General features: G+C 45.1%; 1 protein-coding gene across 4 annotated transcripts in view; it reads left to right on the forward strand.

Moving 5' to 3' along the window:
- Positions 1-4744: 4744 nt before the first annotated feature.
- Positions 4745-26209, forward strand: part of ZBTB34 (zinc finger and BTB domain containing 34) — a 28926-nt gene continuing 7461 nt past the window's right edge. Inside the window, exons 1-2 of one of the 4 annotated variants that reach the window (XM_047768425.1) lie at positions 4745-4792; positions 7712-7831. The gene's annotated coding sequence lies outside the window, so the exon portion shown is untranslated. Of the gene's footprint in view, positions 4793-4859; positions 7832-9950; positions 10885-26209 lie in introns of those variants that run through there. The other 3 variants (XR_007133307.1, XM_047768424.1, XM_047768427.1) reach the window with 3 other exon arrangements.

The following is a 26209-nucleotide window of genomic DNA, read 5'->3' on the forward strand; positions in this document are numbered from 1 at the left end:
GGAGAAAGAGCAGGAAAGAAATAAAACAAGGTCCTATCCTTACGAAGTTTACAGGCTAGTGGCGGGGGGCGGGGTGGGGGGTGGGGTCGGACATATTAAACTCACAACTGTTCGGGTCACTGATTGCCACTGTGGCGACCACAAAGCAGAAGTAGAGGGCACCAGCAGAGTCTATCAGCAGGGGTGGTGTTGAAGAAGCAGCAGGAAACCGGGAGAGAGCAGATTGGGAAGAAAATGACAGCAAGGAAGGACTCCAGAGGCAGCACCTGGGCCCAGTGGGTGTCAGCAGGGCTCAGGTCAGAGGGAAGCCAGGACAGCTGAGATAGGAGGACAGGAGAGAGCAAGCCATCTCTCCAGGAAGTGAGAAAAGACTTCATGCAAATGGGTGGGGGTCCTTAATTTTTTTTTTCTCTTTGCGGCGGCACATGCGGCATATGGAAGTTTCCAGGCTAGGGATTGGATCAGAGCTGCAGCTGCTGATCTACACCACAGCCACAACAATGTGGGATCCAAACTGTGTCTGTGATCTACACCACAGCTCAGGGCAACACTGGATCCTTAACACACTGAGAGAGGCCAGGGATCAAACCAGCCACCTCATGGATACTAGTCGGGTTCTTTACTGCTGAGCCACAGCGGGAACTCCTGGGTGGGAGCTCTTGAAGCCATCCTTCCTCCCTTGCTTTCTTGCTGACCAAGAATAATGATTGTGTGCGCCATGCTGGAAGCGTTCTGTTATCTTAGTTACCCATTGAGGTCTGTATCATAACCCTCTCTATACAGACGAGCAGGCCAGAGCCCAGTGTGGTGAATGCCTTGACCCCCATCAGACCAGGGAGCTCTTGTGCGGCTGAGTGGGGATTGGGACCCCGATCCACCTCACTGTAGCCACTGCACTGTACCGCCCACTCTTGGCTGTGGGAGGGGAGGCTACAAACCACACCCTTCAGCCCCATTGTCATTTAACAGGTGAGGAGGGAGGCTCCCATCACACAGGCAGTGAGGCTCCCATCTCCCAGGGAGAGGGTTCTTCCCAGACAGGGTACAATGCTAAGCTACTCTGCAGAGTCGTCAAGGTGAAACTCTGACCCACTCGGATGTTCTAGAAGTCAGTGGATGGACCACTTGGGACTGTTTGGAGAGGCAGACACCCACTGCTGGTCCAGAACAACTCAGGTGGTGAGACAGGTGGAAGGGGCGCATCAGTGGATCCTGGAGTTCCCCTTGTGGCTCAGTGGTTAACGAACCCGACTAGGAACCATGGGGTTGCAGGTTCGATCCCTGGCCTCACTCAGTGGGTTAAGGATCTGGCATTGCTGTGAGCTGTGGTGTAGATCGCAGACATGGCTCGGATCTGGTGTTGCTGTGGCTGTGGCGTAGGCCGGTGGCTACAGCTCTGATTCGACCCCTAGCCTGGGAACCTCCATATGCCATGGGTTCGGCCCCAGAAAAGACAAAAAGACAAAAAAAAAAAAAGAAAGAAAGAAAGAGAAAAGACATCAGTGGATCCTGGTGAAGGGAGCAAGAGTGAGGAAATCTCAAATAATCCATATAATTTTGTTTAAGAGCTATTCATGACTTATGTGTGTCCTGTAAGATCTGACAGGTGCCAATAGACTATAATAAGCTTTGCCAAACTCTGGGGATTTCGGAGTGGGCCTGAGCTGTTTAGTTAGCGTAGCCTGACTTCTGGCAGAAGGGGTCTCCCTGTGGGAGCCAGAGGACAGCCTGGGATCAGGTAACCTGGCTCTCTTGACACTCCAAGTGCCCAGGAACCTGCAAGACATGAGAAGTGGCAATTTGGGCCCTATCTGTCCAAGGAAGGGAAGAAGAGAGAAGGAGGGAAGCGAAACTTTTACAAGCACTTTACACAGTCTCAAGTAACACGTGACGTGGAGGGGATGCTGGAAGATGTGTTTTAGCCCTGTGCCCTGGAAGAAGAGAAGGTGGAACACAGATATTGGCTAACTAACACCAGCTGCCACAATTGCCAAAGCTGACACCTCCATTATGGCAAAACCCCTCCTTGACTGGATTGAAGGTTAACCCCAGACTTTGACAAAATGTGAATTTTATCATTCTATAAATACTATTAGGGACACTGGGTAATGAGTATATTAAAATGACACCCACACATCACTCTCTAGATTCTGATTTCCAATCGGCAAATTAAATCATTTAGAAATGCCTCAAGGATCATGGGAAAACAGAAATGCATTTTCCCTAATTGTGAAGTGACAATTTGCTAACCAAAATAAGTTAGTAGAGATCATGACACATAATCAGCTAAACGGCAAGAGCAGGGCACTGGAAAAATATATGAGTTGCGTGACCCAGTTGGGTGGAGGAGCAGATACAAATCTCTGAGGGAAAAATACCCGGCATCCAATGGACAGCTGGTTAAGAACTTTGAGACACTGGGCACAAAGTTTAAATACTAAGGAACGTTTTAGCTTTTATAATCCTTAATGCCACACAAATACTTTATTACAGCCAAGACGACACCAATTGTTACCAACAGATTTAGCAAAAATCAGTTAAAATGATGAGCCCCACAGCTGGTCTGTGAAGAAACAGGAACTCACTCATGTGGGCTGTGAATCAGCCCAGGGGTCCTGCAGAAATCTGGCCTGACAAGATGATACCTTCCTTTGGCTTTGGATTCACAGAACTCACTCTTAGGGACAGATCTTAAGGAAATGGTGAGACTCTCTGCCCTGGTGCCTCCAGTTAAGAACTGGTTACCTAAAATACTGTTCAGCATATTCTATTGCCACCAAAAGTTCCTATTTGTATCAGAGAGACAAGGGTGCTCATCCCAAGTCTGCCATTTAGCTGTGTGACTTTTTTATTTTTATTTATTTATTTGTCTTTTTTGTCCTTTTAGGGCCGCGCCCACGGCACATGGAGGTTCCCAGACTAGGGGTCTAATCGGAGTTCTTGCTGCCGGCCTACGCCAGAACCACAGCAACACCAAATCCAAGCCGGGTCTGCGACCTACACCACAGCTCACGGCAATGCCGGATCCTTAACCCACTGAGCGAGGTCAGGGATCGAACCCGCAACCTCATGGTTCCTAGTCGGATTCGTTAACCACTGAGCCACGATGGGAACTCCTAGCTGGGTGACTTTAGATATGAAACTTAACTTCTCTGAACCTCAGTCCCCTCCTTAATTAATGGGAAGAGTAATAGATTGCTACCTCCTGGGGTTATGTCTTAAAGGAGGTCAGGCACATAAAGTGTCTACAGAGCGCCCTGAACATATTCAACAAGGGTAGCTGTGGCTAGTGGACCCAGCCTTTCCCATATGCAAAGGATGAAGTAGGCATCAAGAAGCCTCAGCTTTATAACTTGAAGAGGAGCTGGTATCTTTGACTCCTCGTTTATTTTTATCACAAAGTCAGAAAAAGGAAAATAAACCTCAGCCACAACTTCTCAGGAGTCCACCAAAATGGGAAGGGAAGGTCTTCAAAGGCTGTTAAATTCGCCTGACAGGGAGGAAAATGCTGAGCAAGGATCCCACTCCCTTGGGTATCTGGAAAGATCTGGACATGCACATTTTTTAGAGACCTGGTCTGTGACAGGAGTTTCCTACTGAAACCAAGCAGGGCCCTGAGGGGGGTCTTGGGCACAAAAGCCTTTGTGTGTCCCTCCTTTTTTGTTTTTAGGAAATAGGCCTCATTCAGCCTCCCTCTTCCCAGACTTCCAAAAAGTAGGTTCAAACAGTTGCTAATTAGAGAAAGGAAGGGATACAGGGAGGAGGGGGGAACAGTTAAAAAAAACAATGGTGCAGGCTGTAGGCAGGGTCCTGGTTCCTCCCCCAGGAATATACATAACAATACCTTCCAGCTCTTCTGCAGAACTAAGACCCCCAACGAATGAAATGTATTAACTACTTCATGAAGCATTCCTCATTCCAGAAAGAGGACCACCAGAACCCGTCCCACCGCCACTACGACACCCCTTTGAAAAATACAAACTTGCATCTAACTTTACCTTGGATCTGTTTTCCATTCCCCAAACTACAAAACCACCTCTTCCAAAGGAGGACACAATCTTTAAGGTATTAGCCTGCTGTGGCCGCCTTTGGCTGGCTAAAAGCTACTTTTTTTTTTCCTCCTCCACTAAAACAGGCCGTTTCGGCAACAGTATCCCCAAGTTTGGACTTTTCACATCCGTTTTGAGGGAAGAGGAAATCTGCCCAAGGTCCTCAGTTAGGACTGGGTCTGGTAGGTAGTAACCACCCCATGAGTAACCACTACAGGGTAGGGTGAGGAGCAGGCATCTAAAGGGCTGTGGGAGAGAGGGTCCCAGCGGAGGGCAGGCGCAGGCCCCGGGGTGATGGCGGGTCGACTGTGCTGCCTCTCACCCACCCCGTTCCCGGAGCGCCCGGGCGCGCCCCGCCGAGCAGCCCTCCTCCCACCAGCAGGAGGCGCCCAGGAGAAGGCGGGCGGGGAGGCCACGGTGCGCAGAGCTGCCGCCGCTCCTCCCCCCGTCGAAACCAAGGTTGCCGCTAGCCCATTTGTTTGCAGCGAGGCTCCTGGCCGTGGCCGGGACGGGAACCGGGATCCGGGATCCGGTGTCCCGGAGAGGGGCCAAGCCAGTGTGCCCCGCACCCTGGTCCGCGCCTGCCCGGAAGCGCCGGCGCCGAGGGGGCGGGGCCGGGAAGCGCTTCCGGGGGCGGGGGGCGCGGGCTGGGGCGGCAGCCGGAGCGGCGGGGACGGGCCTGGCGCCGGCGGCGGCGGAGGGGGCGCCGCGGGCGGGCGATGTGAGCGCGGCGCTCTCGGCAGGTGAGAAGCGCCTGCGGGGCTGGCGGGCGGCGGGCTAGGCGCGGGCGGAGCCGGCGGGGTGGGAGGCAGTCCCCGGCCGCTGTCCCGCTCCCTCTGGGCGCGGCGGGGCGGGAGCCTCAGCGCCTGGTCAGTCCGGCGGGCGGGCGGCGCGGGCAGAAGCCGAGGCCGGGTGGGGTCGGGAGGCCCCGGGCACCTGCTTGGGCCAGGCGCGCGCCCTGGAGGGGCCAACCCTACTCGGCCCTGGAGTCCGGACGCTGTTCGCGGGGCTGAGGGTCCCGCTCGACCAGCTGCCCCCGGGCTCCCCAGCCTCCGCCCCGGGCGTCTTGGGATCCCCTGCTTCCGGGCCCCTTGGCTCCAGGGGCGCTCTCTTTTTGTATGAGGAGGCCGAATAGTTAAATCCCCTGGAGACCTGGGCCGGGCCATGGGGTCGGCCCTGCTGGTGGCCTCCACTGAACCCCTGCCCCACGCCTCCGCCTTTCTCCAGGTAAACAGGCGGCGACGCGACGTGCTTGGCCCTGGACGACTCCATGGTCACTCTCACCCTCAGACGGTCCTGCTTTTACAGAGGGCTGGGCTGGCCTGGGGGTGTAAACAGTGTCCTTCTAGGCTAGATGGCTGTGCCTTAGGGCGTCCTTAGGCTGGGAGTCTCGGTCTTGAGGCTTTCAGCATGTCTCTTCCATGCTGGGCCTCAGTTTCCCCATCTGATCAGTAAGAGTTTTAGATTAGTTCTCTAAAGACTCCTTCAGCTCTGCCATTCTCCGTATGTCTGAAATTGGAAGGGCTGTCCCTGGTTCAAGATATTGGACCGTTTCACTGAAGACTTTTTGCAAATGTGGACTTTTTAGCCACTTAATACAATTGGTTTCACATAGGCTTTAAAATGAATCCAAGAATCTTCTCTAAACCTTTCCTTGTCGTAATTCTTCCTTTGCTTTTGTTCCTAGTAGTAGTCAGTCCCATCCTGCAGAGTTTTTGCATGTAAAAAATTTTTTGTTGTTTATATTTGCCTATTTTCTCTTTGTTCCCAGTCAGGCCCTCTTTGCTTCACATCTGGATTATTGCAACAGCTTCTTAGCTGGTCTCTGACTTCAGAAGTTCCCCCCCCCCACCTCCCCCATCCTTCCTTTATGCTAATGCCAAACTTAATATAGGAAGTCAAAAAAAGAGTTGAGTGTTTGCTTGCTTATTAAATGTCAAGATGCTGTTCCATGTGGTGGGGGGAAGAAGTAGAAGGCACACTTGCAGCCTCCAAGCGGTTTACCCTGGTGCTAAGACTTTACCTGGGAAAAGGTAATTGGTTGATAAGACAAGCCTGTGTGCTTTAGAATTAAGTGGGAGGCGAGATGGAGAGGTCACTGTAGGCCAAGTGGTCAGGGAGGGCTTAGTGACGGGGGTGGGGTTTGAGCTGGCTGCTAAAGGATGAGTAGGATTCAGATAGGAAAAGAAGAATCAGGCCCAGTGATCTTATGGAGTTAGTGAATAGACCAGTCTCCCGGTAGAGAAGGGTGCGTAAAGGAAGGGAACAAGAGGATAGATTGGTTGGGCTAGTTCCTGAAAGAACTTGAACACTAGGCCAAAGTTGAAACTGTTCTAAAGGCAGAGGTGAACGGCGGGAGACTAGGGGTGGTTCATGATCTTTTGCAGGAGGGGGAGGGAGAGAGGGCTAGGAGATCCGCTAAAAGGCCCTGCAGCATTTATACCACTCTTCAAAGCTGCGTAGGTCCTCGGCCTGCCACCTCGCCCACCCTGCCATTTTAGGGCTCCCCTTGGTTTGGCCTCTCCTCGCCTACCTGGACCTTATTCCCTGCTTCTCCTTCTCCCAGTCTGTCTCCTGCAGAAGTGAGTTTATGACTGCCTCTACGGCTTTGCTTCTCTTCCCCCTTCTGAAGTACTGGCCTCCTTTTTCTTCTCCTCTGTGTAAATTCTCCATTTCACTTCCTTCAAGCCCCTGCTGAAGATATACTTCCTCCAGAGGGTGTTCCTTGACTGCCCTACCCCCATGCCTTTGTGGCATTCAGAATCTGAAGCACAGGATTCAGCACTTGTTCTCTGGTTATTGAACTTGCTCTTGTTCCGACTGGAGTGGGCGTTTTTGAGGGCATTATGTCTTAATACTTCTCTCGAAACCCTTGTAATATCTAATACTGTAGCTGGACTTTTATAATAGATACTCAAATACTTCCTGATTTTTGTTGGTAAATGACTTCTTAAGAAAAAAAAGGAAATGCCTCCCCTTTTTAAAGGAGAATCTTTTATTACTAGTTTTCTCTGTCATATATCATTTATGTCTAATGCTGCCATTCAAGGTGGATGTGTTCAGCTTTCATTCTTAGCGTGCAGATAACGTAAAGCGAATCTTTGAAACATTAAAACGTTTATTTACTCTGGATTATGGGAAAAGAAAAAGTCGCAACTCTTCAGTTGGAGACTGTGGGGAAGGAACATCAGCTTCGGAATCAGACGCGTCTGGGTTTGAATCCCAGGAAGGCTGCTTACTAGCCAAGTGAACTTGAACCATTTATACAATGTCTCTGGGCCTCTGTTTTCTCATCTGTAGTGTGGGGGTAATATAATCCCTTTTGTAGGATGCTAGGAGTTTTAAAGTGAAGAAAAGTATATGAAGGAGGTAACAGAGTTTACAGCACCGAGTAACTGCTTAATCCATTTTCATCATCATCATGATTATTATTAGGTGTAAATTTATCAAGGCGGAGAAATGATAGGCTGCTGAACCTCATTGTAGCTCCCGAGACTTTTCTACGTGCCTCTGGATCCTGCTTCTACCTTCCACCTGTCAAAAATGTCAGTACCACAAACCTAGAACGCGTCATTATGTTTTCCCCATTAGTTTTCATCTTTCTTTAAATTCTGCTTAATGTTTTTCAGACTTCTTAATTGCGTCCATTTAATGTTTTGTAGTTGACAAACTGCTGAATGTAGCTTAGTGATGGACATCAACTGAAGGCAGTTTAATTTCGAATAGTTATTTTCTGGTTGTATTGATGGCGTGGAAAACCTCCTGGATGAAAGCAATTCAAGGTGAGCATTTCTAATCCTTTTATCATAAGAGGCGGGACTTAATATATTTTCCGGGTCCAGTGTCCCCTGAAATGCCAGCGATAAGCAGACACGATGCTACTCCTTGACATTTTTTTGAGTTCTTTGCCTTAAAGCTTATTCATTCATTCAACTGAAACACATCTTTCTATTTCATGATAGGATTTTAAACAGCTAATTGCCCACTTCTTAGAAGTAAAAAGAATGGACATTATGCGGAGAAATGGCCGTAAAGTACAAGAGATTGTAACCTCTTATTATTGCTATGTTGGTACAGTCGATAAATCCCTAAATGAGAAAATTTGTTTCCACTCAAAGGTGATCAGTAAGACTCCAGCTCCAGTGAAAACCCCACTGTAACTGGATTAAAATCTTATTCCTGTAGGAGATAAGAATTATGGTTCGGGAGACTGTCAAATCCAGGTTCAAATCTTGGCTCAGCTGATCATTGGTGATCTCAGGAAAAGTTCTGAGTCTCTCTGAGTGTGTTTTCTCATCTGTAGGATTGGGTAGCTACAGCATCTATCTCACTGTGGTCATGGATTCAGGGAGCAGGTAACGAGCTTACTTAGCATACAGTACACAGTTGGAGCTCAGTAACTCTTATTGCCAGTCGGGTTAAAGAGTCCATTCCCACCCTGCTGGGAAGCTCAGAAGAAGCGTCTAGTATTTTGTACTGACTGAAAGACAATCCCCACTGTCAAACCAAACCGCACTCTCAGAATTAGTGTATCTGAGCAGACTTGGAGAATGTTAACGCCTTGGTAGGAAATCTAACAGTTTGGATAAAAATGTTCTTTCAGGCTCACATGAATTAATGCAGTAAGAATTCTAGACTTGTTTTCTTTTAAATTAGGATGAGTGCTTCATGAATATCCATCACGGAATGCCATTTTATTTATTTTTTTCTTGCACTGGGTTTCAGCAGCACCAGAATGTTTCATGCAGCCCTGGTGTTATTCGGCTGCTGCTTTCTAAAGGATTAGATTATAATTTATGACAGCTCAGTTTTAGTTTCGATCTGGACCCAGGCAGAAATACCTAGGAAGGTTATTTTTATATAGTTGTTACTGCTGTTACCATGCCCGTTGTCCTCAGTGCTTCCATCTGTAGTCTTTTAATGACTTCTTGTATGAGAATGAAAATTAGGGATCTTCAGGTCTTCAGTGCCTGAGAGTCTAGCTTGAGTTGTGTCTCTGGTACAGCAAAAGACTGAAGCCAGCAGGTGCGAATCTGGGTTTGGAATCATGAGCATCGTGATTGAGAATAATGGGTACCTCCTGGTGCCTTAAACAACTTCCAAATTTGTAACCTTCCTTTCCTTTCTTGGAAGTGTCGCAGGGTATTTTTAAATGAAGTGGAGCGAATTAGAGTGTTTATGGGTTAGATGGGAATGAGCCACCTTGCTAAATTTTTTCCTGCTGGTGAGACAATCTTACCTCTTTTGGCTCCTCAGCAGGAAACATTGAAAGCTAAGTAAGTGTGCAGCTACGGTGGCAGTGGTAGATTTTGAGTCACCAGCTTGGTTTAGGTTGCATCCGCTGACACATGCTGGGAGCCTCTCTGCCAGACTCTGGGCACACAATCCCTGCCCTCAGAAAGCTCACCACCAGAGCTGTGAGCTTGGCAGCCCAGGAGGCTCAAACAGTACATCCCAGAGTTCCTGTTGTGGCTCAGTGGAAATGAATCTGACTAGCCTCTATGAGGGCGAAGGTTCCATCCCTGACCTCGCTCAGTGGATTAAGGATCCGGCATTGCCATGAGCTGTGGTGTAGGCCAGCTGCTACAGCTCTGAATCGACCCCTAGCCTGGAAACCTCCACATGCTGTGGGTGTGGCCCTAAAAAGAAAAAAAAAAAATCAGCACATCCTGACTGCTTAGGTTTTACACTTTTACTTTTGTTCTGGTTGTCATTACAGAGAAATGGTCCCAGGGCTTTACCCAGGGCTATCGTAGAGGGGATTTCAAGGCCCATGTGGTGTTTTGCCCAGATGATATGGAAATGTCCTTTCTTATCTTGAGGTTCTCTTTCAAATGGGTTAGCAGTGTGGGAAGATGTCACTAGTCCAGGTTCTTGTTTTCATTGTTTGTTTCCTTTCAGCTTAACAAAAGGCATGATGCAGAATTTGACTCCTCAGTGAAATGATGTGTTAAGGAGAGGGCTAGGTATGGATATTTAATCTTTCAGGAGATCCCGTCTTTCGGTGGGGGCAGATGACTGTTCTGTTCTCCAGTGTCTTGCCTGTTTGCTCTCCCTGAGTAACCTCCTCTTACCACATCGATCCTTGGTGTGGGCCAGTTTTTGGTTACTCCCTAATTGTGCTTATTGGACAGCTCTGCTCTCATCCTGGGGGGCAGCCTAAACTCAGCTTGTCTGAGGCGGAACGAGCTTGCCTTCCAGAATGGATAACATCCCTCAGTCTCCAAGCCCTGTGGAGTCCCTCCTTGGACATGCCACTAGAATTCAGTTTGCGTTTTCCACTCTAGCGTTTTCCTCTTTCCTTCGTCACTCCTTGTATCTTGGTCCTGGCCACTTCCCCAGGCACAATGCATCTTCACGCCACTGTTCTTTGCGTCTGCCATTCTTTCTGTCTGTTCCCTTTGAAATGCAAAGTCCTGTTCAAATATTATTTCCACCATGAAGTTTTTCTTTGTTCTGTTTTGATTTTTTAAAAAATCTCTTTGGTCAAAAGTAATTAGTCTTGTCATTTTTCTCATTGTTCTTTGTTTCTGCCTCTGTAATTAATTGTCTGCCTGATACAGTAATTATCCATTTCCAGCCCATCTTTCTCTAGTTTCTCTGGTTTTAGAAATTACATATTTTTAGGTAAAATCCTGTAACATATCTTGAAAAAGCTTTTAGTGAGAATAATATAGCTATATAATAAAACAACTCAAAAAGTATAAAAGTCTGTTTCCCATTCCTCTCTGGTCCTTAGTCCTCATTCCCGAAAGTCACCAGTATTAACAATTTCATGGTGTTCCTTCCAGAAAGGAAATAGCAGCGTATATTCATTTTTCTTAAAAAAATAGCATGAGGGGAATCCCTATATACATACATATTTTTCTTATCTTGCTGGTTTGGGCTAAATCTTAAAGCTCTTTCCATATTGAAGGATATAGATCTGTCCTTTTTAGTTAGTGGGTAGTATTTTTTTTTTTCTTTTTATTTGAACCAGTCTATCCTCTGGGTTTTGAGATTGTTTCCCACTTTTTTTTCTGCTATAGCAAATAAAAATGTGCAGTGCTTGTTATATATATCCTAACATGCTTTTGTAAGTACTGTGTATTAGTTTTTTCTGTTTTGTTTTGTCTTTTTAGGGCTGCACCTGCGGCATATGGAAGTTCCCAGGCTAGGGGTTGAATGGGAGCTGCAGCTGCTGTCCTACCCCAGAGCCATAGCAATACCAGATCCTAGCTGTGTCTGCGGCCTACACTGCAGTTTACAGCAACGCTGGATCCTTAACCCACTGATTGGGGCCAGGAATTGAACTCACATCCTCGAGGATCCTAGTCGGGTCCTTACCAATGAGCTGCAATGGGAACTCCCTGTAATTCATATGTTTTGACCATAAATAAAGCTAAACATCTTTTCATATGTTTTTTGGTCACTTTTCTTTTTCTTTGAACTATTGGTATTTTTTGCTCCTTCTTCCATAGGGTCTTCTATGTCAGCCCATTCTTTTTGAATTATAATATAAATTAGAGAATTTGGAAAGTAGCCTTGTGTTGAAGTTCCCGCTGTGGGTTAAGGATCCAGCAGTGCCATAGCTGTGGCATAGGTCGAAGCTCCAGCTGGAATTTGATTCCTGGCCTGGGAACTTTCATGTGCCACAAGTGTGGCCAAAAAGGAGAATTAAAAAAAAAAAAGGAGAGTAGCTCTTTGTCAAATGTGCATGTACTTTCCCTTAGTATGTCATTTATCTTTTGGCTGAATTGGGGAAGGGTTTTTTTTTTTCCGTTTTTTTGGCCACCTTCAGGCATGTGGAGTTCCCAGACCAGGGATCAGATCTGAGCTGCAGCTGCGTCAACGCCAGATTTTGAAGCCACTGTGCCAGGCTGGGGATTGAACCTGCATCCCAGTGCTCCAGCCGATCCTGTTGTGACACATCAGGAACTCCATTATCATATATTTCTATGTTGTCAGGTCTATTTATCTTTGTGGCTTCTGGGATTTATATTAGGCTTGCAAAGACCCCTGTGTGTTACTATAAATAAATTCACCCATGCTTTCTTTTAGCTTTTTTTTTTTTTTTTTGCTTTTTAGGGCTGCACTTGCCAGCATATAGAAATTCCCAGGCTAGGGGTCGAATTGGAGCTGCAGCTGCTGACCTACACCACAGCCACAGCAACTCAGGATCCGAGCTGAGTCTGTGACCTACACCACAGCTCATGACAATGCAGATCCTTAACCTACTGAGCGAGGCCAGCAATCGAACCTGCACCCTCATGGACCCTAGTTGGCTTTGTTTACTGCTGAGCCACGAAGGGAACTCCACTTCTAGTTATTTTTTGATGATAGTCACATCTTTTAAAAATACTGCCCTGAGACTTTAGTGACATCAGATGGAAAACAATAGGACCCTCCTTACTTCCCTGGTGCCTTATAAAAAATTAGTAAACATGCAGCACCTTTGAAAACTTAGGGAGCAGGCAGAGCCTCCTCACTTGCCCACTTGCATCTCTCACACGGATCCTATCTTAGTAAATCTATTTCTTGCTATCAAAAAAAAAAAAGAAAACTTGGGAGCTGTATTTTCCCACTGGGCGTTTTATTTTATGTGAACCTGTAGTGATCATACATAAGAGCACTCATTGCCTTTTGCCTCATTTGCTGGAGCTGAGTGGGAGGGTGGGGTGGAAGGAAGAGCAGAGCGTCCATGAACTACTCTCTGTTCACCCTTCCCGGGCTCAGTGTGTGTGGTAGACAGCTGGTTTCCCTGTCTTTGCAAAGTGGCTTTTTAAATGTATTTATTCTTAGCCTCGGAGTCTGGATTAGGGGTATCATTCCCTTGTTTGTAGCATTTCAAAATAGTGTCTTGTCCTGATGCCTGGGTGTGGTCCTATGTTCTGAAACTTTTTTGGGGTGGAAACGTGCAAAGATTTCAAGCAGCTCTACTTGCTAAGCCTTACTGGCATAAGGTCTTGCACCAGATCTTAGTTTGCAGAGCACGCGTGCATGTTTTTGCCGGGACCCCTCGCCTTCACGTTTTACTGCAAGTCTGTGGGTCGAGTATCCAGGCTGACTTGTATGGGGATTTACAGGACAGTGCCTCTCCCCCTCGGCTTGTACCCGCACTGCCTCCCTGGGTGATTGGCCTCCCTGCCCCCATTGCCCAGTCTGCCTTAACTCCCCGCATGTGTCCTGCTTGGTTCTGTCTTGCCCTAGCTTTGCTTCTGGCTTCGGTGCTTTCAGACTTGGCTTCCTCACTTCTCGGTCCATCCTGGAGAGCCCCTCACCTCACCGTCTACTCTTGCTTTTTGTTTATTTATTTATTTTTCTTTTTCAGCTGCACCCACGACACGTGGAATTCCTGGCCAGGGATCAAATCTGAACCACAGCTGCAGCACCTCTGGATCCTTAACACACTGTGCCACAGCGGGAACTCTTGAACTTGGGCTGAACCTGTGTTGTCTGCGCCGCATTTGCTCTCTGCGACTTTCACCTTCGAACACTGAAAGGACCACTTACTTGAGCCTTGTATCAGTGGTTTCTAATTAATGGATGCTATAGCAGATAAAGTTAGCTGTTTGTTTAAAGCAGGTAAAATCAGCCAGCCTACAGGGCTCTGATGAGGATGAGAGGATAAAGCTGTGAATAGGGGAGGCAGAATATGCTGCAGCTGGAGGGCCACCTGGGTCTTCTTTCTGCTAACAGCCCTTCTCTCCACTAGTGACTTTGATCTAGAGGAGAGGGAGAGCTTCGTCTTGAGAGAGGGTGCTGTCGTAAATTCCTAGAGCTGAGACTGCTCAGTCTCTCGTAAAGTTGACGTGTGTTACTAAAATGCCTCCTTTTGCCTTTTTTTTTGTCTTTTTGCCATTTCTTGGGCCGCTCCCGCGGCATATGGAGATTCCCAGGCTAGGGGTCCAATCGGAGCTGTAGCCACTGGCCTACGCCAGAGCCACAGCAACGCGGGATCCGAGCCGCGTCTGCAACCTACACCACAGCTCACGGCAACGCCGGATCCTTAACCCACTGAGCAAGGACAGGGACCGAACCCGCAACCTCATGGTTCCTAGTCGGACTCGTTAACCACTGCGCCACGACTGGAACTCCTCCTTTTGCCTTTCTTCTCTGCCTCTTTCCTCCTCACAGAGAGGAGGGAGTAGGAGCCTTGGGCAGCAATGGGAGGATGTTTGCCACCTGTCACTGTCCCTTTCCCTGGCCACCATCTACGGCAGGAGTGTAACCTGGAGCAAGTTTTCTTTTCCTGTCCTGCTTCCTCTGCTGATCCTGCTGTTCCACTTGGGCACATTAAACAAGAATAATGGGGAATTCCTGTTGCAGGTTGAACCCAAATAGTATTCATGGAAATGTGACCTCTCTCAGTGGGTTAAAGGATCCAGCGTTGCCGTGGGCTGTAGTGTAGGTTGCAGACACAGCTCAGATCTGGCATTGCTGTGGCTGTGGCATAGGTTGGCAGCTGCAGCTCCAATTTTACCCCTAGCCTGGGAACTTCCATATGCTGTGGGTGTGGCCCTGAAAAGCAAAAACAAAACAAAACAAACAAAAAAAAACCCCATCTAGAACAAACAACAAAACAAAACAAAAAAACAAGAATAAGGGGCTAATGTCTAGGGGGCCTGGATGGCCAGACAGTCCTGAAAATGTTAGCCTCTCAGAGCCTCAGTTTCCCCCCCTCTCAGGTAGGGGTAATAATAGCTGCCTTCTGGGGAAGGTCAAGAGGATTTATTTAGTGAAATAATGCATATAAGACCTTTAAGCCATGCCTAGCATAGAGTATTGAGTAAATGTTGTTTACTGGTGATAATGATGGACTTTCCCAAATAAGGCGGGGGAGGCTGAGGAGTGTGGGGGAAGGTGGCAGTGATCCTCCTGAGTTGCTGAGACCAGTGTAGGTGGCTGGACAAATGTTGGGACTGCCCACATCCGCGGTGGTTCTTCCCAGAACCTACTGTTGAGACCAGTGGTGGCAGTCTCAGCTGGCCGGGGCAGGGGCTGGGTGTCAGGTGAGAGCTGCTTCCGGAGGTGTGAAAGTACATTTAAGTTAAAGAAATGAAGAGCGGGAAGTTTGTGTGTCCATTGGTTGAATGAGCAGCAAAAAGCTATGACGAAATAAAAAAGTTGACAAGTTTGAATTTCCGAACAAACCATTTTCAACTGATATCCTTTCCATATGTGTTTTTTAAAAGAAATTACTTCTTTTTTTCTTTTTTCCTTCTTTTTTTTTTTTTTCCGTCTTTTTAGGGCCGCACCTGTGGCATTTGGAAGTTCCCAGGCTAGGGGTTGAATTGGAGCTGCAGCTGCCGGCCTGCACCACAGCCACGCCAAATGTGACCCATGTCTGCAACCTACACCATAGCTCACTGCAATGCCGGATCCTTAACTCACTGAGCGAGACCAGAGATCGAACCCGTGTCCTCATGGATACTCCTTGGGTTCTTTACTGCTGAGCCAACACAGGAGCTCCTCAGGATGTTTTTTGTTTACTATAATGGACAGAAATACCTGTGATTAATCTGTTGAACTGAAGAATACTGAGTCTGATGTACTTAGTGTTTTCTGATGTAGCTCCAAACTTAGTCTAAAAGAAAAACTAATATAAATCACTTCTATGCCTTATCAAAAAGCAGTTCCATTCCCATCTCTCTCTGAATTTGGACAAGTCTGCAGTAAGCCTGTATCAGACTGCAAGACTGGGACTCTTACTCATCTTTGAATTCCCTTTGGTTTTATGCATGTAGAAGATTGAAATTGAATATTTCCTATAAATGTAGAAAAATAATTTAAATTCCCAGTCAGCATGCCATTTAGTGATTGCAATTAAATCCAATACTGGCAGCACATTCGACAAAAGGCTAATTTTCTTAATTTGCAAAGAACTCTGACAGTTCAATAAAAAAGGCAGATGTGGGCAAAGGATGTGAGTAGGTAGTTCAAAGACAAACTTAGACAAATTGCCATTGAACATGAGAAAAGCTGATCAATCTCATTTATAATTAAATCACATCAAAACAATGAGATACCGTTTTTAACCTGTCAGTGTGGCAAAAGTGAAAAATTCAGTTGTCATTCTTTTTTTTTCTTTTTTTTTTTTGTCTTCTTAGGGCCACACCCGTGGCATACGGAGATTCCCAGGCTAGGGGTTGAATTGGGATCAGAGCCACAGATGCCAGCCTACGCCACAGCCACAGCAATGCCAGAGCCCAGCCGCGTCTGCCACCTACACCACAGCTCACAGCAACGCTGGATCCTTAACCGACTGAGCGAGGCCAGGGACTGAAACTGTGTTCTCATGGTTACTAGTCAGATTTGTTTCCACTGAGCCACGATGGGAACTCTTCGATAATCATTCTTGACCGTTATGGGGGGAACTGACACTTCATGGGCTGTCGGTGAAAGTACAGTTGCTGCCACCTTTGGGGAGGTGGGCTGGCATTACCCATTGATGTGAAAAACTAATGCAGCAGCTCCTCTGCCAGGAGGAATACTTTGACTGAATTGTCTCCTGCTCTTGGTGTCTCATGGGGACTGATGAAGTACATCGTGACACAGCCATGAGGGGAATACCAGGAAGTAGGTGAGTTTGTGCTGCTATGGAAAGGTGTATTAAATACATTTTTAAAAAGCAGAGTGCAGGAGTTCCCATTGTGGCTCAGTGGTTAACGAATCCGACTAGGAACCATGAGGTTGTGGGTTCGATCCCTGGCCTCGCTCAGTGGATTAAGGATCCGGTGTTGCTGTGAGCTGTGGTGTAGGTCGCAGATGTGGCTTGGATCTGGCATAGCCATGGCTCTGGCAAAGGCCTGTGGGAAGGCCAGCAGCTACAGCTCTGATCAGAACCCTAGCCTGGGAACCTCCATATGCCGTGCATGCAGCCCTAGAAAATACAAAAACAAACAAACAACAACAACAAAAACAGAGTGCAGAACAATTTATGCAGATTATGTTTACAGTTTTTGCTGAAAGAATACCAGACAACTTTTTGCCAGTGATTATCTTTGGGAAGAAAAGCTGAAGAAGAGTTTTGCTGTCCATTTTATATTTTTCTGTACTGTAGTTTGAAGTTTGACCACATGCATATGTTTCATTTTAAAGATGAAATTAAACACTAACTTAGGTATGGGCCCACTGACATTCTATGCAGGGAGAAATCAAGACCCCCAAGGAACCACTGAGAACCATGCTGGGGAATTGCTGATATGGAGGGTAGAAGGTTCTGGTCGACCTTGGTGTCTCTGTAGGAGGTTCTGGCTTTCCTCTACTTCCATTTATCGCTGGATCTGATAAATCTGGTCGATGGGTGTAGAATTGTGGTTCATTATGCCTTTTATTCCCTTTAGCCTAGTCATGTGCCTAGGACATAAATACTCTGTCAATCCTCCATATGTCAGCGTTGAGAAGCCTCTTACTCAAGGGTGTTGCTTGTTAGCAGCTTTAGGCAGGAGTCTGAATTTTGTTGTCACTGCCGAGAGGAAGTGGCAGTGTCAAGGAGAGGAGAGGAGAGCACTTCCTCTCTCGTTTTGCAGAAAAATGGAATTCCTCTCTTAGGTGTTAATCATGGTCTTTTTCTCGTCGGTGATTTTCTTTCCAAGTGTAGTTCTCTACTTTTCTTCTGAGAAGAAGATAAAAAGCCACACACAGAGAGGAAGGCTCATTGTGAAGCTATTTTCAGTTTGGCAGACTATTTCAGAAATGCTTTTTTGTTTTTATGTATTTATTTCTTGTTGGTTTTCGCCTGGGACTCCAAACCTTTAAAAAGCCTACGGAGTTCCCTTGTGGCACAGCAGCTTAAGGATCCAGTGTTGTCACTGCTATGGCTTAGGTGGCTGCTGTAGCCTGGGTTCGATCCCTGGCCCAGGAATTTCTGCATGCCTGGAAAAGAAAAAAAAAGCCTGAACCTACTTTCCTTTTGCCCTTTAATTCCAAAAGTCATGATTTACACACCTTTGTGTCCTGAAGATGCTGTAACAAAAAGGGAGCATTTGACCACTTGGTAGGTGCCAGTCTGTCCGTGTGTCTAGAAGGCAGTCTCTATAGCCATGAGTGTGATCTCTGGAGCCAGACTAAGTCCATGTGTTAGCTCCGGGACCTTTGGCAAGAGTCTTAACTTCTTTTCTTCAGTTTCTTCATCTGTAAAGAGGGAGCAATCATAGTATTCAAAGTGATATATGTAATTAATATATGTAAATTAATATATGTAAGAAGTTTAGCACAAGTTTGGTACTCATTACATGTAAGCTATTATACACATTCGTTGCATGAATTTCCCTCATTCAATTATCATAGCAGTCGTGTTGAGCAGTAGTTCTTTCAAGACCTTTTCTAGATACAGAGATCAAAGTTAACTGACTTGTTCAAGGCCACAGAGCTATTTAAATGTTCATTGTTATGATTTTCATTAGAAAGTGGCACAGAGGATTCCTATCCAAGTCCAGCTTCAAAGCCTGTTCTCTGTTACACCCTCCTGTTCCCCTAAAGAAAGTCTGTAATAGGTGACCTTGGTTGCCGCGTGCTAAGTGCTTCCATAACTCCTCATGAGGCAAAGAATCTTATTACTGCTACTACCGTCATAAAAGAAAACTGAGACTTGGCAAGTTTATAAAGTACCTTCCCCAAGGTTTTACAAGTGGAAAGCAGTTATCATTTGAATCTACATCTGACTCCAGATTCAGGCTTCTAATAGTTATATTATGATCTTCATGGTCTTTTATTATTTTAAAAAAACTGGATGAGATGCCTTAAGTTTTTTTTAAGAGTCTAATATGATTCACTGAAAGGCCTTCAGCCTGCCTCATCCCCCTCCCAAGAGGCCCTTTGTTTTTGTGCATCGTTCCAGAAATATTCTGCTCATAATCTGTATATGAAAATACTGATACAGTGAGGAGTATGAGTTTTCGTATCACTTTATACAAACAGCATACACACTGCTCTGCATCTCACCTTTTTCATTCAGCAAATCTTATAGTGATTGTATATTAGTATGAAAAGAGTTTCCTCATTCATTTTTTTCTGGTTGTCATTCCAAGTAATACAAGTTCTCTTACAGAAGTTCAGAAAATACAGACAGGAGTTCCCGTCGTGGCGCAGTGGTTAACGAATCCGACTAGGAACCATGAGGTTGCGGGTTCGGTCCCTGCCCTTGCTCAGTGGGTTAACGATCCGGCGTTGCCATGAGCTGTGGTGTAGGTCGCAGACGCGGCTCGGATCCCGCGTTGCTGTGGCTCTGGCGTAGGCCGGTGGCTACAGCTCCGATTCGACCCCTAGCCTGGGAATCTCCATATGCCGCGGGGAGCGGCCCAAGAAATAGCAACAACAACAAAAAGACAAAAAGACAAAAAAAAATTACAATAAACATATTAAAAAAAAAAAGAAAATACAGACAAATACAAAGAAGAAAGTTAAAACATCTTTACTCTTACATTAATGTAAATATTTTGTATACATTTTTAAGGTATGTATATTTAGTGTCATGTTTACATATATACTTTTAGAAATATCTTCCTCTCTATTTTATGGTTACCTGATTTTTTTAACAGCTTTTTTGAGGTATACCTTACATATAAAATTCATCCATCTTAGGTGTACAATTCAGTAACTTTTAGTAAACTTAAAAAGTTGTCAAACTTCAGAGAAAAACCTAAAAAAAAAAAAAGTTGTCAAACTGTCACCATAATTCAGTTTTAGACCATTTCCGTCACCCATAACCTCCTGTTGATTTATAGTTCATCTGCTACCTCATTTTTTTTAAACAGGTTTTTTGTTTTTGTTTTTTTTTGTCTTTTTGAGGGCCACACCCTCAAAAAGAAATGGAGGTTCCCAGGCTAGGGGTCTAATCGAAGCTACAGCCGCTGGACACAGCCACAGCAACGCCAGATCCGAGCCGCATCTGCGACCTACACCACAGCTCACGGCAACACCGGGTCCTTAACCCACTGAGTAAGGCCAGGGATCGAATCCGCAACCTCCTAGTTCCTAGTTGGATTCTTTTCCGCTGTGCCATGATGAGAACTCCTGCTACCTCCTTTTCTGCTATGTTATTAAATATGTATCCAGCAGATATTTATTGAGTATCCACCATGTGCCAGGCAGTCATCTGGCAGGTGGTTAATAAAGCAGATAGAAATTCCCACCCTCATGGTGCTCACCTCTTGGGGAGCTCACTTTGTATTCTTTGACATCGTTTTAATAATGACACGGTCTTCAGGGTGTGGGTGTGCCAGACTTGAATAAGTCCCTCGTTGGACATTTAGGTTGTTTCCATTGTTTGCTGTAGTAATTGAATATAGTTATGGATAAATTCTTGCGCTTATTTTCATGATTTTTTTAAATAATACAAAGTGCTGAGTCAAGAGAAATTACTACTTTAATTAAGGCTTTTGTTATATTTGCCTACCAGAAGTATATGAGAGCACCCCGTCCCTATTAACACTGTCAGAAGCCTTGCGTTTTTTAAGTCTGGGCAGTTCCAAAAAGAAAAGTTGTGTCTCATGTTAATTTTTATTTCTTTGTTTATTGATGATGTTGCTAACCATTTCATCCCTCTATTTAAAGGCTATTTTAAATGATTTTTTAGCATCTGTTCATATTCTTTGCCCATTTTTCAGTTATATTTGGCTTTTATTGATTTATAAAAGTTTGATACTTCTCTGCTGTAGAGGTTATATTTTTCATAATTTGTCTTTTTTTTTTTTTGGTAAAGGGTATACTTTTATTTATTTATTTATTTATGGTCTTCTTTAGGGCCGCTCCTGCGGCATATGGAGGTTCCCAGGCTAGGGGTCCAATCGGAGCTGTAGCCGCTGGCCTACGCCACAGGCACAGCGACAGCACATCTGAGCAGCGTTTGCGACCTACACCACAGCTCACGGCAATGCCAGCTCCTTAACCCACTGAGCAAGGCCAGAGATCGAACTGGCAACCTCATGGTTCCTAGTCGGATTCGCTAACCACTGAGCCATGACGGAAACTCCATGGTAAAGGGTATACTTTTAGATGTACAGAAGTATTTTGTTTGTTTTTTGGCCACGGCTGTGCTATGTGGAAGTTCCGGGGCCAGAGATGGAACCTGCACCAGAGCAGCCACCCAGGTTGCCACATTGACAGCACCCGAACCTTAACCCTCCACACCACAGAGGAACTCCTAAAAGTTTTTGCTTAAATAGTTAAATCTCCCTTTCTTCTGGTATCTATGTGTGTGTTTAGAAATGCCTTCTCTTGAAGTTATTTTCGGGTATGTTGTAAAGAAGGGATCTAACTCACTATTTATTATGTTATCCAAGCAGCATCTATTTCAAGAAGTCTTTCTTTTTCACTGGCTGAAAATAGCCCCGAAGGGCCCACCCTAGTCTGATTTCTACCTACCTGGATAGCCTCATGTGGCCTCTGCCCTTTCTCCTCATCCCAGCTGGGCCACAACGCTCTAATATTTCCTTCTTTCCCAACTCCAGCTCCCATCTCTGGGCATGTGATTCTTTCTATCTGGAAAACTGGAACATTTCCCTGCAGCACTCCCCCTGCCCCCAATATCTGGCTAGCCTTTACTCATCCTTGAGTTGAAATATCACTTGTTCACATGGCCTTGTCTGACCACTCCTCCATTGTGAAAGATCTCATAGCTCTTATCACAGTTTGTGAGAGAATTGTAGCTCGCTTGGATCCCTAATGCCAGGCATGCAGAAGACCCTTGATATATACTTAATGATATGAATGAAGTATAGCCTCCTTAAACATTTTGACATCTATATGTTTGGCTGTATTTTTCTTTTTTGAAAAATTTCTTCAGCATTTATTCTCGTAGATCTGTGCTGTTCAATGTGGTAGCCACTGGTCAGGTGTGACTATTGAGCACTTGAAATGTAGTTATTCCAAATTGAGATGTGCTATAAAAGTAAAATATACCTTACATTTCAAAGACTTGCTATGAAAAAAGAGTATAAAATATCTGGTTTGTAACTTTCTAATATTGATGTTGAAATGATAATGTTTTAGTTGTATTGGGTTAAATGTGTTAAAATTTATGTTTTGGAGTTCCCGTCGTGGCGCAGTGGTTAACGAATCCGACTAGGAACCATGAGGTTGCGAGTTCGGTCCCTGGCCTTGCTCAGTGGGTTAAGGATCCGGTGTTGCCATGAGCTGTGGTGTAGGTTGCAGACACGGCTCGGATCCCGCGTTGCCATGGCTTTGGTGTAGGCTGGCGGCTACAGCTCCAATTCGACCCCTAGCCTGGGAACCTCCATATGCCATGGGAGCGGCCCAAAGAAATAGCAAAAAGACAAAAAATAAATAAATAAAATTTATGTTTTTACTTTTAGGCAGTGTAACTGCTAGAAGACGTTATACGTGGCTTGCATTATCTTTCTGTTGGACAGCAGTGTTCTAGATGAGTTTTAAAGTCGTGTTGTCAAGTTTCTTTTTCTTTTTCTTTTTTTTTGTCTTTTTTGTTGTTGTTGTTGTTGTTGCTATTTCTTGGGCCGCTCCTGCGGCATATGGAGGTTCCCAGGCTAGGGGTCGAATCAGAGCTGTAGCCACCGGCCTACGCCAGAGCCACAGCAACGCGGGATCCGAGCCGCGCCTGCAACCTACACCACAGCTCACGGCAATGCCGGATCGTTAACCCACTGAGCAAGGGCAGGGACCGAACCCGCAACCTCATGGTTCCTAGTCGGATTCGTTAACCACTGTGCCACGACGGAAACTCCTGTCAAGTTTCTTTAAGAAAGTTCTCCATTGGGAGTACCAGTTGTGGCTCAGCAGTAACGAACCCAACTAGTACCTGTGAGGTTGTGGGTTTGATCCCTGGCCCTGCGCAGTAGGTTAAGTATCTGCTTAGTGGGGTTAAGGATCTGGCATTGCTATGAGGCTGTGGTGTAGGTCGCAGACATGGCTTGGATCTGGCATTGCTGTGGCTGTGGTGTTGGCCAGCAGCTGCAGCTCTGATTCAACCCCTAGCCTGGAGACTCCCATATGCCACAGGTGCGGCCCTTAAAAAAAAAAAAAAAAAGGTACTCCATTGGGCTGCATTATATTTATACATTAATATGGGGGAGAAAGTGCCTGTCTTTATAGTAATCACATACATCTTCCTGCCAGGAGCATGATATGTGTCTTCATTTATATATGTCTTTGTCCTTATTAAAGCGTTAGAGTTTTCTTATCGTAGGTCCTGTTTTTTATTTATTCCCCAGATGTTGTATAGTTTCTGTTACTATTGTTGGTTGTTACTTGTCATTAGCTTACCTAACTGGTTTTTTATGAATAATAGTTTTTGAAACTCTACACTTGTTAGATCCTGATTCTAACACATTTTTTTCAAGTGATTCTCTTGTGTTCCCCTTCCTTCCTTCCTTCCTTCCTTTTCTTTCCTTTTTTTCTTTCTTTCATTTTATGGCCACACCCAAGGCATGTAGAAGTTCCTGGGCCAGGGATTGAACCCGGGCTCTGTAGCGACCCAAGGTGCTGCAGTTGGATTCTTAACCTACTGCACCACAGCAGGAACTCCTTTCTTATATTTTCTATGTAAATAGCCATATTTCCCTTGAAAAGTCATTTCACTTCCCCTTCTCTAAAGGTTTTATGCCTTGATTTTCTTGTCTTGCTGCTTTGGCTGGAACTTAAAGAACAATGTTAAGTAAGAGCATTGGTGAACAGGCAACCTTGTATCCTTCCAGACACCCTAAAGGAAATTACAGAAGTGTTCACCAGAGTGTGAGTGAGAGAACACTAATTCCTCGGAATATTAATACTTGTACCTTGAGAGAGAGTTTCACAGTTAAATGAGTTCCAAACCGCTGAGTTAAACAGAATTCTTGTCTCCAGGACTTTTCAGATGGGTTATTATGCTAATAAGTTTTTTTTTTTTTTTAATTCCTGGGAGGTAAGGATATTGAGCTTGGGACTGGAGTTCTACTAAATACATTTTGGGAAATGTGGATATAATGTTTCCTTTTTAAGGGTGATGTTGCCATTGGTTTGCAGTAGATACTACTTATTATATTAAGAAAATGTTCTATCCCTAGCTTACTTTGAAAGGGCATTTAACTTTCCAAAATGCATTTTTTGGCATGTACTTGATTTGGCCATATGGTTTTTCTCCTTTGACTTATTGAGGTTGCAGATTATATTCGTGTATGTCCTAGCACATAGCCATCCTTACATTTGATCATAATACATATTCCTTTGGTAGATTATATATTTGCTAGTATTTCCTGTAGGATACTGAAGAAAGTGTTTAGTGAAGTCCCTTTACTTAGGTAAGGCTGGCGGTCTTCTCTATGCTATTCGCCATCTTTTGCTATCAGATTTATGCCATACAAACAGAGACACTTGAAGTGTTTTAACATGCATCTAGAGCAGTGTGAAGGGCCTGAAGATCATTTGTGCTTTGGAACTTCTGTTTCTTTTTAATTTATTTCTGCCCATTTATGTCACACTAAAAATATGTCCATTCTGTTCCGACTGCAAATTGATTTCAATCATAAGTGTAGGATAAATAAGGGCACAGGATTTCTCTTTGACGAAAATGTTTTAACAAATTGTCGTGATTAAAAAGAATTCTGTGAGATCTATCACACTGATTGATCTTTTTCTGCAGGAGTCTTAGGTTAAGTTGCACGTTGTGTTGTCTTAAAATTTAAAACTTTGTCATTAAATACTGTTTGGTATTAGTTACTTTTTTGTTTTCTTTGTTTTTTTTTTTTTCCTGTCTTTTTGCCATTTCTTGGACTGCTCCCACGGCATATGGAGGTTCCCAGGCTAGGGATTGAATTAGAGCAGTAGCCACCAGCCTACGCCAGAGCCACAGCAAAGTGGGATTCTGAGCCGCGTCTGCGACCTACACCACAGCTCACGGCAACGCCGGATCCCTAACCCACTGAGCAAGGCCAGGGATCGAACCCACAACCTCTTGGTTCCTAGTCGGATTCATTAACTACTGAGCCGTGATGGGAATTCCTGTTTTCCTTGGTTTTTAGTTTGTTGTTCCTTTTCTAACCTCTTAAGCCATTCCTTTTTTTTTTTTTTTTTTTTGTCTTTTTAGGGCCCCACCTGCGGCACATGGAAGTTCCTAGGCTAGGAAGCTAGGGGTCTAATAATCTGAGCCACAGCTGTTGGCCTACGCCATAGCCACAGCAACGCCAGATCCTAGCTGAATTTGCGAGCTACACTGTAGTTTAGGACAACTGTGGATCCTTAACCCACCAAGCCAGGTCAAGGATCAAATCCACATCCTCATGGATACTAGTTGGGTTCTTAACCCACTGAGCCACAATGGGAACTCCTCATTCCATTTATTTTTTTTCTTTGTTTAATGATTAAAAAAATTTTTAAGACACTGACTTTGCCTGTTAAAATTCATTATTTCAGGGAGTTCTTGTTGCTGTGGTGTAAGCTGGCACCTGTGGCTCCAATTATTAAACCCCCTGGCCTGGGAACTTCTATATGCCTCGGGCACTGCCCTAAAAAGCAAAAATTAAAAAAAATTAAAATTAATTTTCTGGCCTTATTTCAGAACTCCACCATTTTATTGTGAAAAATTTCAAGCACAGAAAAGTTGAATTTTACAATGAACACTTACATACTCAATCTAAACGCTACACTTATTCACTTTTTACTTTGCTGTATCGCATATCTTTCATCTCTTTCTTTTAATACGTTGTCAAATAAGTCGAAAATATAAGTAGACTTCATTCCTAAACCCTTCTTGCTACAGATTGATGTGAATTTTCTTATTTTCTAAATAATCTTATTCATGATTCATTTTCTCTTTGATTCAGTACTTATTGAGGAGATGTTTACATTTCTGTTGGTTGTTTTTTTTTTTTTCTTTTGTCTTTTTAGGGTTGTACCTGCGGCATATGGAGGTTCCCAGGCTAGGGGTCCAGTCGGAGCTGTAGCTGTCGGCCTACACCATTATACCACAGCCACAGCAGTGCAGGATCTGAGCGAGGCTAGTGATGGAACCTGTGTCCTCATGGATGCTAGTCAGATTCATTTCTGCTGAGCCATGATGGGAACTCCTGTTGGTTGGGTTTTAAAAACAAAAATGTAATTGTGATCTAATTTTGTTGTGTTTTGGTCAGAGAACGCAGCCTGGACTATACACCGTTCTGTAGTTTTGAGTGATTCAGTGCTGTGGATTCTAGGTAAGGGGCAGTCAGTCTGTCCTGAGCTCACCAACA

The sequence above is a fragment of the Phacochoerus africanus genome, chromosome 2 (assembly GCF_016906955.1).
Source record: "Phacochoerus africanus isolate WHEZ1 chromosome 2, ROS_Pafr_v1, whole genome shotgun sequence".
NCBI classification, from domain to species: domain Eukaryota; kingdom Metazoa; phylum Chordata; class Mammalia; order Artiodactyla; family Suidae; genus Phacochoerus; species Phacochoerus africanus.